A 7,820-nucleotide genomic window follows, 5' to 3' on the forward strand; every position below is an offset into this window, starting at 1 on the left:
TTTTTATTCTATTTCTTTTCTGTTTTCTTTTATTTTAGTTTTATAAAATTACCACTAGTGCCTAATTTTGTATTAACCAATAAACTACTACGAGATTAATTCTTAACGCATAATAAAATAGTGTTAGCATTTTATAAATTCAATAGGCCTTTGTTTAATTGTCTTCACTATTGTTTTAATTGTTTTAGGGCCTTTAAACATTTTATCAAAGTTTGGTTGCTCCACCATAATTATCTATGCAATGTTTGGTTCACTCCGAACATTTTAGTTTTAATATTTGAAAACTTTTATTGTTTGCCTATTTTTGAATTTGAATTTGAATCGGTTTCGAACTAACTCGAGATCAGCAACTATAAACGAGGTGACGTGGCACCATTAGCAGAGGATCACTGTAGCTTAATTACCCGGGCGTCACAATTCTCCTCCACTACAAGAAATCTCGTCCCGAGATTTAAGCGGTGGAGTAAGGGGGCGAAGGTGTTGGTAGCGAAAAAAACCTAACGAGTCTTCTCGGTCTTGGTTGCTCTCCTCGAAGTGGTCGATCCATTACATTGATGTCTTCATTTTTCTGCTTCAGGTCATTAAGATGAAGTCGGCATCCTTTCTTCGGAAACTCCATCGTACTAACGAAAGAATAAAGGGGGAGTATTCCGGGAGAACGGGCCTCTGCAGGTTTGACTATCTGGTCGATAACATCGGGGAGGGTGGCGGAAGTAACTCTCGAATTGAAACTTAAGAAAATATCAAGAGCAGAGTAAGGAGGTATCCTGGGAAGTTTCGAGCGGGCAGGCAATCGTTCGATGTCTGATATGTGGCGTGAAAGGGGTTCGAAGCCACGGGAATAAGTATTTGTTTGATACCAGATTGAAGGTGGCTCATGAACTACATACGAGGCCACGCGCGAGGAACAACCTTGGGTACAGGGGGATACAGGAGAGTCAGGTTTCGATCCTGTGGAGCTGTGGGTTATGGGCCCACCATGTGGATTAAAAGTAGGAAGGACAGTGACATCTTGCACGATCATGTAAGCAAGGCATGCCAGAGGATAATCTGTTGGTTATGTCGGCAACAACATCGGTACCAAGGGCGAGGGACGAAGATAACCATTATCCTGCTCGTTGAACGAGGCGGGCCAATAGGCAAGGTTCTCGTCCATCGGTGGCTACCGAAATGTCATCAACAATAGTAACAGGGTCTTACTGACACGGTCGTACACCAAGATGTTTACATAAGCAGAAGAATATTACTGCTTAGATCATATAGACCTCAAGAAAGGTTAAACCAAACAATGGAAAGGACATATGATTATCAGATTAATCAGGCGATGGAAAGGAAAAATGTGTCTTAGTCAATAATTCAGGGATATATCCTTCCCAAGGATAAGCAGAGCATGGTATCCGTGGCAGGATATCATGTAGAAAACCCTTTAGGTAAGGGGAGAGAAATTTCATGACATTACTCATACAACGGTGTTAGGATAATTGATAATTAAAATATAGCATCGTGCTTCAAACGTGCCTGTTGAAAATCGGAGTACCATTGACATGCTTCGAGATAGCAGTGACATGGTCTTCAGGTGAAGATCAGACTTTGGAAACACGAAGGATCCATCAGGAGTAACTTGTAGATTAAGTCTTACAATTTCCTCATGGATGAACGGATAACCTTGCTGAAAAGGAATCTATAATGATAGGTCCTCCAGCCAGGGGGCGGGGTGCTAGGCATGACATCATGTTACCGGGTCATCAAAGGATCAACATCATAACTCTTGGAAAGTTGTCCCAACCATCATATCTGACCGAGATTCAGATCCGAATGGTGTCATGATACCTCAGACTTAGGATACCTGAGAAGAAAAGGTGCAACGCAAATTGACGAGATGACATTGTAAGATTCTCGGGGAAATGAACTATGAAGTGATTTCCGTTAACAAGAGTCCATCATTAACCCAAGGAGAGGACAAGGAGGTGTCTGGTGAACTCAACGGCAATTCACCGAGATTCCCAAAAGATGGATTTCCACCATTAAGTGAACAAGAAGATAACATTAGTCAGATCAAATGATATAAGGAAGTATGCTCGAGGAAAACATACACAATTAAACATTGGTTGGAAGGTGCGCCCGAAATATGGGTTGGGTTGCACGGCCAATGTCAGAATGGTGATTCAATTAGCGAAGGACTTAGAATGAACTATCGCCCATTCACTTCAAAGCAATAGGGTTGTTAGAAGTTTTGAATTCACACGCCATCGCTCCATTGTCGGTATTCCGGTTGAAAACAATACGGGGACCAAGGAATGAATGAAGATGGCAAGAAGTATTATGATATCAAGAATTATTAAGAGGTGGTGAAATTCTCACCACATTCTTGACAAAAAGAGATGGTAATACTTCCGAGGTAAGGAAGATCAACTGTTGGGTAGCAGTGATCTCAAGGTTTACACAAAACACGAACAAGTTGTGTTGAACGGAAGGCAATAAAGTGGTCGATGAGAACAGGAATCATCGAGGGGCAAGGATGGTATTACCCATCATGAATTCAATTGAATTCCTGGAAGAGCTCGGAATGATGAAGATGATCACGACACATTAGTCGAGAGATTTCACGAAGATGTAACCGATCGACGATGACATCAAGTCAAACAATGATGAAGTGAAAGGTTATTGGAACCAAGGGTACGACACAAACTCGAAACCAAGCTTATTGTTCAAGGCGAAATGATATGACGATGAGGATCGACGTAAGGTTAGTTCATCGTCGAAATTTGGTGCTCCGAGAATAAGGACCAGGTAGCACAGTTAGAATCGGCACGACAATGATATAGCCAAACAGGCTAGGAATGGCGTGATCGGGTACAACTCATACTTATAGAAGCTTACTGAAGAGTTGTTGAACCGAAGAGCGGACTCGGTTCAGTTATCGGTGTCTTTGAGTGTTCAATAACTCAGAGCCCGCGAAAAATTGGAATCAGTGGGAAGGTAGCACTTGATGAAGAACTCATAAGGAGTTATGCAGTTCCATGATAATCTCGAGATATCAGGGGGGTAATACTCGACACAAGATCAAAGTAAAGGTGGGACTGGTGTATTGATCCATAGAAGACAATTGTTTTAACTTGTCCGAGAAATGAGATCAAAGAAGAACAATCATGGTCGGAACCACGGTTGCAAAAGGCCAGATCCTAGATATAAGATGAACTTATACCAAAGGAATAATTTATTTAAAAGAAGCTTTAATGATAAGATCTACATCGTGTCCATGGGCATGAACACAAGTTCAAGGTCGACTCCCACTTCTCCAATGCATAACCTTTCATTCACTTCTCACGTTCGATGAAGATGCAGTGTTGAAATTTTATCTGGTGAAGCACCAGAAGAGTATGACTCGTGAAAACTTTCGGGTTCACACGGTTTAGAGAAGGCATATGTTCAACCCACAGGGGCTTCTTAGAAACGTATACCACAAGTTTCAAGAGTAAATAACACAAGCCCGAAAGCAGAGCATGGTTGGCCAAGCAGAGGATACAACTTAACAAAGGCATTATGTATCAGGGGAAGAACTCACAAAGTGATCAAATGTGAAGGACACTGTCGGATAACAATCCAACAAAGGACTTGATGGTCCACAAAGGATCTGATACGAGTATCGGTACTCAACTAGAGGAAGAAGAATGCAAGGAGATCAGATTATAAAAACAACTGACTAACTCAATTGTCAAATGCAAAAGAATTATGATTTCAAAATCAAGGGATCAGAAGCAATGCTCTGATTAGGGAGGGATAAGTTGAATAGCCTTAGGGTACAATCAACGACAATTGGATTGGTCGGGAACCAATTCCAGTTAAAAGAATGGAAGCTCAGCCGAAAGGTAATTTATAGGGATCAATGATGATTGCGTGTATTCGCAACATATTGAGTCAACATACTCAAAATGATAATGACAAGGAATGTCAATAAGATTTCTATACTTATGGGATTAATCATAATGAAAGCAAACAAGAAATTCCAGAGCAATAGGTTGCTGAGGATTGTCGGAATATCGGGTGGTATTTCGAAGACTTTTGTGTAACACATGAACAACTGGGGGATGAGTGGATACTCGATAAGTGCGAGAATTAACCGTAGGGGTATTCAAGTGACAAAGAACAGCAAGGCAGTAAGCTCAAGGGATTATCGAAACAATGACGAGTTTTTCAGGGTATCTTGTAATAACAAGACCACTGGGGATGAATGTAAGAATAACAACTGCAAGTAGTTATCCATAAGGGTTTGCAGTGGACGGGGAATTGCAAACGCGATGAACACAAGTTCTCGGGTTAACAGCGGAGAGTATCTTCAGGGTCTTCTGGTGCAGCAGACGATCATCAGTAACAAGGGGCTCTCCGGGTGAAAGTGATAACGAGATCCTAGTGTTAGATTTAGTAAACTTCATTTAACCCGAATAGAGGAGAGATCAGAGTCCCAGAGTAAAGGTCGAGGAGTAAAAGATCCTACTACCACCCAATGGCGACGTGTGCCCGTAAGACACACAGCCATGTTAGTAAAAGTTTTGCAATGTCTAGACTCGACTTCGGCCAAGGAGTTGGAAGGGGGATTCCTACAGGCAGTCGGCTCTGATACCAACTTGTGACGCCCCCGATTCAATCGTACACTAATCATGCACGCAAATGTGTACGATCAAGATCAGGGACTCACGGGAAGATATCACAACACAACTCTACAAATAAAATAAGTCATACAAGCATCATAATACAAGCCAGGGGCCTCGAGGGCTCGAATACAAGTGCTCGATCATAGACGAGTCAGCGGAAGCAACAATATCTGAGTACAAACATAAGTTAAACAAGTTTGCCTTAAGAAGGCTAGCACAAACTGGGATACAGATCGAAAGAGACGCAGGCCTCCTGCCTGGGATCCTCCTAAACTACCCCAGGTCGTCGTCAGCGGGCAGCACGTAGTAGTAGGCACCTCCGGTGTAGTAGGGGTCGTCGTCGACGGTGGCGTCTGGCTCCTGGACTCCAGCATCTGGTTGCGACAACCAGGTAGAAGGGAAAAGGGAAAAGAGGGAGAAAAGCAACCGTGAGTACTCATCCAAAGTACTCGCAAGCAAGGAGCTACACTACATATGCATGGGTATATGTGTAAGGAGGCCATATCGGTGGACTGAACTGCAGAATGCCAGAAGAAGAGGGGGATAGCTAATCCTGTCGAAGACTACGCTTCTGGTAGCCTCCGTCTTGCAGCATATAGAAGAGAGTAGATTGTAGTCCTCCAAGTAGCATCTCCAAGTAGCATATCCAGGTAGCATCTCCAGTAGCATCGCATAGCATATTCCTACCCGGCGATCCTCTCCTCGTCGCCCTGTGGAAAAGCGATCACCGGGTTGTCTGTGGAACTTGGAAGGGTGTGTTTTATTAAGTATCCGGTTCTAGTTGTCATAAGGTCAAGGTACAACTCCAAGTCGTCCTGTTACCGAAGATCACAGCTATTCGAATAGATTAACTTCCCTGCAGGGGTGCACCACATAGCCCAACACGCTCGATCCCATTTGGCCGGACACACTTTCCTGGGTCATGCCCGGCCTCGGAAGATCAACACGTCGCAGCCCCACCTAGGCTCAACAGAGAGGCCAGCACGCCGGTCTAAACCTAAGCGCGCAGGGGTCTGGGCCCATCGCCCTGAGCACACCTGCACGTTGCGTACGCGGCCGGTGAGCAGACCTAGCAACCTCCATTACAAAGGAAGTTGCGTTAACGCAGTCCAACCCGGCGCGCGCCGCTCCGTCGCTGACGTCTGAAGTGCTTCGGCTGATACCACGACGTCGGGATACCCATAACTACTCCCACGTAGATGGTTAGTGCGTATAGGCTCGTAGCCAGACTCAGATCAAATACCAAGATCTCGTTAAGCGTGTTAAGTGTCTGCGAACGCCGAACAGGGCCAGGCCCACCTCTCTCCTAGGCGGTCTCAACCTGTCCTGTCGCTCCGCCACAAAGATCCACACAGAGGGCCGTCGGGACAAAGGTCCTTTCAGCCCCCAATCCGTGAATCACTCGCGGGTACTCTTCGAGCTGACCCGACTTTAGTCACCATCTGTATAGTATGTATGTATGTATAGTATATACCCGTGATCACCTCCCGAGTGATCACGGCCCAATATTATAGCAAGGCAGACTGACAAGAATGTAGGGCCAATGATGATAAACTAGCATCCTATACTAAGCATTTAGGATTGCAGGTAAGGTATCAACAGATGTAGCAACAATGTCAGGCTATGCATCAGAATAGGACCAACGGAAAGCAGTAACAGGCTACACTACTCTAATGCAAGCAGTATAGAGAGTAGAATAGGCGATATCTGGTGATCAAAGGGGGGGGCTTGCCTGGTTGCTCAGACAAGGAGGGGTCGTCGGTGACGTAGTCGTACTCGGTGGCATCAGCGTCGGTCTCGTAGTCTACCGGAGAGAAGAGGGGGAAGAAATAATGAATACAGAGCAAACAAAGCATCACAAAATATAACAAGGCAATACGCGGTGTTCGGTGTGCCCTAACGCGGTAGTAGGTGATACCGGTGAAGGGGGGAATCATCCGGGAAAGTATTCCCGGTGTTTCGTGTTTTCGGGCAGAGGAGCCGGAGGGGGAAAGTTGCGGGTTCGATAGGTTAGGGGGGTGTGGCGGACGAACGGACTGCGTATCCGGAATCGTCTCGTCGTTCTGAGCAACTTTCATGTTGAAAATAATTTAATCCGAGTTACGGATTAAAAGATATGATTTTCTAAAGTTTTAAATCATTTTTAGAATTTATTTAATTTATTTAATTCAACATTATCCAAAACAGTGTTTGCTGACGTCATCATGACGTCAGCATGACGTCAGCAGTCAACAGAGGTGTTGACTGGTCAAACTGACGTGTGGGTCCAGTGGGACCCACCTGTCATCCTCTGAATAGGTTAATTAGGGTTTAATTAACTAATTACTGTTTAATTAAAATAATTAGTTAATTAGATTAAGTAAAGATGATTAATTAGCTTAATTAATTAATTAATTAATTCATTAATTCATTAATAATTTATTTTTATTTTATTTTCCTTTTTTTATTAAAACGTTATGGGGCAGGGCCCCCTTGTCAGTGGCCCAGAGGCCTTAGCGGGCACCGGGTCATGCGGTTACGGGCATGTGGGCGCAAGGGCGCTGGCGAAACGGGGCATCGCCCCAGGTGGGCGGGCGCCTGCCAGCCCGAGCGGGGTCAGGGGAAGCCAGGCACGGGCGCCGGCAGCCAGGGGCTGCACGGGCGCCGGCCGGATCAGAGCGGCGGGCCGGAGGGGAGGTGGCCAAGGGAAGAGGGCGCGAGGGAGGTCGGCGCCGCCGCGGGTCGAGCTCGCGTCCATAGTGGATGGCGGGGGAAGGCGGAGAGGCTTCGGCCGGGAACGGCGATGCATGCGGTGGCGCACAGGAGCACCAGCGCGCGTGGCTGCGGGGCGACGACAGCGGCGAGGCCGCGAGCGGCAAATGGGGGTGCGGCGACGTGGTCGCACGGGCGGGTGCAAGAGGGAGAGCGGAGGAGATGGGGAGCTCACAGGGGGCTGTAGGGCACGGGGCAGCGGTGCTCGAGGTGGGTGACGGGGACGCGGTCGACGACGAAGAGGAAGGCGAGGCGGCTCCGGCGAGCGGCTTGAGGAGGAGAGATCCGGTGAGGGAAGGTCCGGCGGGGTGGCTAAGGCGGAGGCGCAGCTCCGGGCGGCGAGGATGCGTGGTGGTGACTCCGGCGAGGGGGCTCCTGCGGCGGGGTCGCAGCGAGGCGGCACCGGGCGGCGTCGGT

This window comes from Triticum aestivum, chromosome 4A (genome assembly GCF_018294505.1).
Source record: "Triticum aestivum cultivar Chinese Spring chromosome 4A, IWGSC CS RefSeq v2.1, whole genome shotgun sequence".
Taxonomy (NCBI): Eukaryota; Viridiplantae; Streptophyta; class Magnoliopsida; order Poales; family Poaceae; genus Triticum; species Triticum aestivum.